The following is a 7,857-nucleotide window of genomic DNA, read 5'->3' as shown; positions in this document are numbered from 1 at the left end:
AGAGCATACTCCAATCGCAATCCGTTGAAAAACATTGCTGTGTTGTCACCAAGAAAACACTGCTGCAAATTAGAATTCCACCAGCAACCAACTCAACCACCTCAGATCTAAGATTCGTGAGAACACAATATTTCTCGTACAGAGATTGACTGTATGGGAATTCACCAGATATCTCACCTTCCAAAGGAAGGATGAATCCAGAGGCTACCTGGCCCGATTACAGACTCTGCCTGAAGAAATAGAATGTAAACACTTCCTTAATAGTAGATTTGATGATCAACAGCTTTGATACCATTTAGAAATTTTGAATAATTTAACACATATTCAACAGAGATTATCCTGATCATGTACTATTGCAGAATACATACACAATACATAAGCTCCTCTACGTTGATCATCAATATAGCAGCATCAATAACAATAAAACATCAAGAGCATTCACACATTAACATAGAGTATGTAACCCGGGGAAAGCATCTCGCTAAAAACCCCATACTATTTGTATATTAATGATTGAGACCATGTAACATTACAAAGTACAATGCTTATCATAAGCAATCAAGTACCAGCTCCACCTGTTACACACAATACAACTAAGATCTGATCTCCAAATCTATTCCATTGCTTGCCTGCCTCCACTGCTCAATACCTGCTCAAGAATGAATGAGAATGGTTTACCAAACTCGTATTTCACCTGCAAAGAATCACTCACACTCTGTAAGACGTGAGCACATGCTACAAACTGGGAAAATACATGAGCAAACTCATTTGCATACTCAATCCCTTGATTGTGCAAGATCTGATGCACAACTATAGTCACAACTGATAGCAATCTGATTCTCTAACACCTGTCCCTGCTGAACTGAACATGCACTGACATGCAACTGAGTTAACTGATGTATTCTATAGTTGTATTATGAGTTAATAATTAGTTTAACAACTCATCATTAGTCTATTTGCAGTTAGACTAACTACAACTAGTTTAACCAAGTCAAAACTAAACACAACTCCATCAACTCCACCAAACTCAACTGATTGAGTTCTAACTGAAGTCATGCATGCAACAACTCAACTGACTCATAAGAAAAGCGTACTTCCTTCTGACAGCTGCATGGGCCACATCTGTAGCTCAAACTGAAGTGCTCCAAAAGAATAAGATCAAGTTTATAGTCCAAATATTATTATGAGACAATAATATTTGACTTTTCTATTTTGACAGCCATTCTAAAAATAGACTTTGATCACTCATACTATGATCACCCACACTGTGGTCACTCACACTGTGGTCACCCACATTGTGATCACCCACACTGTGATCAAAAATAGAACTTGCGCCATAATTTGCCTGCGGGCCCACTTAGTGAAGGCGACTCTTTTCACTAAGCTCCATCATCTTGTTGCAATCTCAACATGTGGTACAAAATGCATATGACAACTCAATGGAGTCACAACCAAATCTGCAGGAAAATTAAGAGAAGTGATGTTGAGAGGATGTGACGGCTAAACAAATGTGTGTGCCTGATCTCCCACATCACTCTGCAATGGTGGAGTTGTTTGATGAGGGGATGGTGGACAGTCACTTGTGAGAGTGGCCGTATCCATCTGTGATTGCGCAGCTCCATTGCTGAAGTATGCTGAGCGAGGCTTGGGATCATATTTCTTCTTGGGATTGACAGATTTGATAAGGCAATACTCGAATCTATCAATGAGATATGGAAACTTCATCTAGCTTTTCAGAGCTTGAAACTGCAAAACATGAAAGTGCTCCAAAAAATCATCAGGCGATTCATGCGGATCCTTCTGTTGTTATAACAGTTTGTGGTCAAGATGTTCTGGATCAAAATGATGGAAAGTATCTTCAATGAGATCACAGAAGTTCTCAAGTGAGTGCACGCTGTCAGCCGGTAGGTTGCACAGCCATCGTAGTGGGGATTCGCGAAGTGTGTATGCAAGCAGCAGACTGGCCTATTTGTTAGAACATCCATCTTCCTCGTCAAGCATGGCAAGGAAGTCATGTAAGAACATAGACCAGAGCATTTCGCCTTCACCATCATACATGTATTTAGACAAGATAGCAAAATCCTCCCTTGTGATATGGATAGGTTGGGCATGCGAAAAACATCGTGGAGGGTTGAGTGTGCAAGACTCCATGATAGATGTGCAAAGGTTCAAAACAAGATGAGAGAACACAGCTTGTCATCTGGCCCTCCTTCTAGCGCCAGAAATGTTGACAGCGTTGGACCTGCCAACATGTCAAGGGATCTCCCCGGTAAGATCTCCTCGGTAAGAAGTCCCAATTAGAACTCAGACCGTTTGGTGTAGGAGTCCCAGCAGCAGGTCGCACGGTATCACATTGACCGCGGTTTCGCACAGAGGCAAGTAAGATGTCCCTGTTGTAGCAAGGGTGTGACATACGCAGTAATTCAAGGAAGGTGCATGAGCGGTCTTAACACGCAGAGGGTGAGGTGAGTGTGCCCCTTGGAAACCTGTGAAAGCACATAGTTAAGAAGAGAACACACGAGCAAAGATGCATCACAACATGGAAGGAAAGTAAGCTAGAAATCCAAAGTGATGGTTAAACCAAAAACACATTTAAGAAAGATTCATACATGCATATACAGAAAATATCTACACATGCATGCGTAAGCAAACATATACATATATCATTTAGAGTAAACAAGATCGCTGAAATACAATACAACATATGCATGAAACATGTTGGCTCTGTTATATTAAGAAGTGTAAGTTCCAGTCATACAATACATCCATGACCAACCACTAATTCTAACCGCATAACGTTACAATCACTGTCGCCTCCTCCAAAGAGATATACTAGCTCTGCATAGTGGAGAAGCCAAGGCTCGTTACAATACTGTCCAAGATTTCTCTAAGATACTCCTATTGGAAGCTTGGCTGACCAAAAGTCTCTACAATGAGTTATGAGGGACTATTTATAGCAAAGGGTGGGGTGACCCTTGACATTCCCCTTTATGACCGTTCATCTATCCTCATGACTCTTCAACTACTCTATGACTGTTACATTCAACTATCGACACTTGAACTTCCACTTGACAAGACGTTACATTACAATGCACATGTGCCCATGCGAGACAAAATGGCTTGAGCAAGCCATGCAAGACATCACTGCCATTCAGATCGTTGTGGCGAGACAAAATATTTGACATCCTTGTGATGGTCGAAGGTAGTGAGCTAATGCCAAGCTTGGTTTTCCATGATGGTGTCTGTGCGCTCAATGGTGACATCTTGCTGAAGCGAACTCTTGCCTCCGTTGCATCCGGGTACACTGATATGGCTCCTCCGTCCAACTTGTCTGATAGCATGCACATGGTTTTCCTGGGTGCGACCAGATCAGAAACATGTTGATGCATAGTGTATGTGTTGATCTCCAAGCATGTGTTGGTGGTCGTGCGCATCAACTTGTCAAAATACATGTTCAGCTCCAATTGGACTTGCTTCTTGTCTTCACCTCGATGAGTGTGCCAAATGGGTGAGATCGCATGCGTGCGCACAATGACATCCATGATGTTGAATACCCTTGCATGCGACCGACATCACTACTCACCTTGTCTTCTCTGTGCTAAATGTTGGGGTGGATCTATAACTTGTACGGGCGCAGTTTCGTCCGTATATGCATGTTGCGCCCCCTGTTGTACCTTTTCTTGTTGTAACTCATTCTCTCATCTGTGCATCTCGTATTCTTCCTTGAGTTGTTGTTTCAGCACATGCAACTCCTTCTCTGTTTCTCTCTCTGCCTTCGCGCGATCTTCGTCTTATTGCGTCATCACCTCATAGCCTAAATCTCCAAAGCTTCTTTCATCATGAGTGCATCTACTTTGAACTTGCAGCTTTGCTTCACCTTTATGTTGTCAACAACCTTCCTCTTGCACTCACCGCATGCGGGTGTGCTTCCTTTTGCTACTGCTGATGGTGCTTCTCACTGTGATGTTGCTTCCATATTATTTTGATGTCCTTGTCTACAAACAACTTGACGACTTCATAGGTAGGCAAGCTCATAGACACTTTCTTAGCTGCAACCCGAGTTGCACTCTTAACAGTGTCCTTTGACTCTGCTCTCCTGAAGGCCATTATATTTGTGTTGCTGAGAGACAGACAAACACTTGTGATGCCTGGAGACATAGAAACACTCATGGAAAGTAATCTTTCACTCGAAAACCAAAACAAACTTGAGGACTGACTTGCAACATGCCTGTGTGATTGATCGTGAAGGTTGCACAATTTCCACCAGAAGGTCGGGAGACTAACTGCCAAAACTGTGCAAGGCATAGTCCGGGCTGTCAGGAGGCTGACTCACTGCTGGAACTGTGCAATGCATAGTCCAGCCTCGCCTGTTGAGGACTGAAACTGCGCAATGCGCGATTTTATTCAGTAGTGACATGCAACCAGCAAACTGTATTACGTAGTTTCTAGGGCCAGCAGGACACTACCTCCAATAATTGCGCAATGAAAGCCTAGAGGTCGGTGCTGGGATAGACTTGCACAATTTCTGGAGGGAAGGCAGAGCCTTCGCTTATGGAAATGCGCAGTGCTAGCCGGGAAAGGCACGGTCCGGGCCAAGGTAGCCTAGACTGATCAACGGGTGACCGAAAACGTGAGAAGTCTGAAAGCATGATGAGAGGAGTGCAAACAAGAGTGAATGATCATACATGAAAACAACAAGTGTAGGATTCAGGAAACGAGAAAGCATGCATGTGTGTGAAGCGAATCACCGCAACGGCGACCGTTTGTGCAAAAATAGTTTCATGCATGCAACTACAGTGAGATGCAAACGAAAACTGAAACGGTGCTTCTACAAGCTAACATACATCAAAACGACAACAAGCACTCACTAAATCAAGCAAGCAACGCTCACACGAAGCAAAACACAAAAAGCGACAGAAACGTAGCACGAGACATGAAAAGCGGGCTTACCCCGAAATAGATGAGATGTATGTGCCAACGACTCCTAGATGCAATGTGGGATGTCAGAGCTATAAGGTTGATGTGAGGAGTGAGCTCTGCAGCGTTCGATTGATGAGTTTTGATAAAATCGAGGTTGTGACATGCATGCCACAAATATAGGAAAAGCGACACTTCGCGGGAGGTTTATGAAATGATCCTTGCATGTAACCTCTAGCTGCTAAAAATAAATCCCTGAATCGAGGGATGCCTTTGCATGCTGCCTTGGGAGAAGCAATCCATGCATGCAAATCATTTTCGCTCGGTCCCAGAGGGAACCATTCAACCTGAAGGCACATGCATCAGTTTGCAAGCCTGATATGAAAATCTACGCAGTTTCTGCACTCAATAGAGATGGTTGTCCCAGAGGGATTGTGTAATTTCTGAGAGGAACATGTGACTGTCTCCTAGGATTGCGCAATTTTTGGGTTGAGCAGCTATCCTGGGTCAAACCTTGAAATTTTCTCCAAGGAAGCTTGTCTGACTATATCTCACAATTTCTGAGTTGAGTCGTTGTCCTAGGTCAGACCTCGCAATTTGATCAAGGAAGCTTGTTTGACTGCATTGCGCAATTTCTGAGCCCAGCACGCTGTCCTGGGTCAGACCTTGAAATTTTCTCAAGGGAGTCTGTCTAACTGCATTGTGCAATTTCAGTGCCCAATAGGCTGTCTTGGGTTAGACCTCACAATTTTCTCAAGGAAGCCTATCTCATTGCATTGCGCAATTTCCGAGCCCAGTAGGCTCCCTGGCTGGATTTTTGCAATTTTTACTAGTTGTTGGGCTCGATGTCCCAAAGGGATTGCACAATTTCTAGGAGTAGTAGGTGACTGCTGCCCAGAATTGCGCAATTTTTGGGCTGCGCAACTATCCTGGGATGAATTGCACAATTTTTTAGAGGAAGACTGTCAGGGATAATTACGCAATTCTGGAGCCTAGCTGGGTTTCCAGCTAGGTTTGCGCAATTTCTAGAGGGAAGGCTAGTTCCCCTCCAGAATTGCGCAATTTCTTGAGGGAGTTGCTCAGCGTGCAGCTGGATCAAGTCTGGAGAAACAGCTTGTGAGGGGGATGCAATAAGCTATCATGCACAAGTTGGCAATCTTCTAGAAAACCACTAAAGCTTATGTACTTGACAGTGCAAGACCTGCAGCTGAGGATGGTTGGTAGGGAGGTTCCAAAATGAAGCTAAGGAAAAATTTTGGAGGGTGGTTGTAGCGGCTACAACAAGTCCACAAGGAGTCGAATACAAACTCTCCACACTAGGACCTCATCCCTAGCATCAAATCAACCCAAAATCATCATAACATACCTTGGTTTATAACTCTGCTCACTATTGTACTTGTTGCCCCTGGTTAGGGCTAGTGACCAACTGCTAAAACCCTCCCAACCTTGCTCAAACAACCCTTCTATAACTACAGTCCTTCTCTTAGAACTTACTCCTGTTGTTTATTACTTCTTCCTAGGAAGAGGCCAACCCTAAATTAGGCCTACCAACCCTCTCCCAACTGTCCAACACTCTTCCAAACTCCTGTGACACCCTACAACTATAACAATCAACCTCTCAAAAGTTCCTTACGACCCCCTGCAATAAGGAACACCTATGACTACATGTACATAGGCTCCCACACATAGATTCACACCCAAAAGTACCTTCAAACCTCTCTCCTATCATGCGGCCTCCACCTACACAAATTCGAACCGATGCCAAGACAAGTAAACACTCCAAAAACACATAAATGGCCATGATTTCTCTTCTTTTCCTATGCAACTGCCTCAGAGATGAAATGATGATATTTGATGCTCATGGATGTGACAAATGCTCCATAACTCACCTCAATTTATATCTAAATTGAGGGCTCCATAAAATCATCATGGTGGGTTTGTCCAACTATCTAATAGCTCAAGCCTACATGACTTGTCATCTACAAAACCCACCAGCTACAATAAAAAATCATATCTCATGATAAACATCTCAAATTTGAGTGATTTTCAATGCTCGTGGTTGCTCTCTAGATCCTCTATCCCCTCAAATCATCATATGTCCAAAAATCCTCATGGATGCACAACCACATGCTTGGGTGAAAATACCACTCCTTCGGTTCCAATCCAACAAAATACTTTTGTGGCGATCCAACCTCTAAGCCCCGAACCTTAGGGCTTGGAGTACCTCCCAAGCTACCAAAAATAAACACTCCCTCTTAGTGATGGAGGTACTTCCAGGACTAGGAAGTAGCTCGTCATTATCATCATCATTTCTTGCAACACTCACCCAACTCCTGTCGCCCACAACTATAGCAATCCCTGAACCATGGACTACGCCTCTCTTGGAAGTGTCATTGTCACTGGAAGCTTCCTACTTCTTCTTCTTTTCCCGAAATGTCTTCCACTCTCTCCATGATTCTTTCTTTCCAGTTGTAGAAACACCCTTCCCACTGATCATGCGCTCTTCTTGGGATGCAAAGTCTCCCTCTGAACCTGCAAGCTCCCCCTAGAACTTGACTCCCTTTGAGCCTCTAGAACCTGGACTTTCTTCTCTGGAACCTGCACTCGCTCCTATGAATCCTGCACCTACACCTACTTCTCTCGAACTTGCACCTAGTCCTCCATCTTCTTCTTCTCATGATCCATAGGCTTACCCGGCATCCTATATAGACCTTGCTCTCTAACTCCAATCACGACACCTACGGAGATAGAGCCTCTAGGGCCGAGTCTTGCCTTACCACTATAGAACAAGACCTCAAACCCCTCCTGATAAATCGCTGAGACAAATATCATGTTATATCTGAGTCCTTGTACAAATAGTGCATCCTAGACTCACATCACCTGTCCTGAATCCATCCTAAATGGTACAACCCTTGATCCTCTGATCTCTTTCTGACTCTT

This window comes from Pinus tabuliformis, chromosome 2_1 (genome assembly GCF_031772625.1).
Source record: "Pinus tabuliformis cultivar Carrire ecotype Pingquan chromosome 2_1, CPIR1, whole genome shotgun sequence".
NCBI lineage: Eukaryota > Viridiplantae > Streptophyta > Pinopsida > Pinales > Pinaceae > Pinus > Pinus tabuliformis.
Note: the sequence above shows the minus strand (reverse complement) of the source record.